The sequence below is a fragment of the Rhinoderma darwinii genome, chromosome 4 (genome assembly GCF_050947455.1).
Source record: "Rhinoderma darwinii isolate aRhiDar2 chromosome 4, aRhiDar2.hap1, whole genome shotgun sequence".
NCBI lineage: Eukaryota > Metazoa > Chordata > Amphibia > Anura > Rhinodermatidae > Rhinoderma > Rhinoderma darwinii.
In genome coordinates this window covers 159,133,853-159,134,270 of record NC_134690.1, presented here as the reverse complement: position 1 = coordinate 159,134,270, position 418 = coordinate 159,133,853, and positions in this window count along the sequence as shown.

Sequence of the window (418 nt, the reverse complement as noted above, 5' to 3'; positions counted from 1 at the left end):
GCCCCGACCGACCGACCGGTCTTCGTAGGCGTCCTCCATCTCGGCAGGTTGCGAGCTGGGCCGCCGGTGAGAGCAGTTAACCCGGATTGTCGAGGTTGCCGTTGCCTTTGTCCCATATTACCTAAGCCTGGTCCTTGATACCTTACTGGTAAGGGTTAGGGACAATGAGCGCGCTCCATCTTCTCGGCTCTATGTTGGGCTCTCTCTAAACAGGTCCTCGACTTACAATGCTGCCCCGACCGACCGGTCTTCGTAGGCTTCCTCCATCTCGGCAGGTTGCGAGCTGGGCCGCCGGTGAGAGCAGATAACAACCCGGATTGTCGAGGTTGCCGTTGCCTTTGTCCCATATTACCTAAGCCTGGTCCTTGTTACCTTACTGGTAAGGGTTAGGGACGCTGAGCGCGCTCCATCTTCTCGG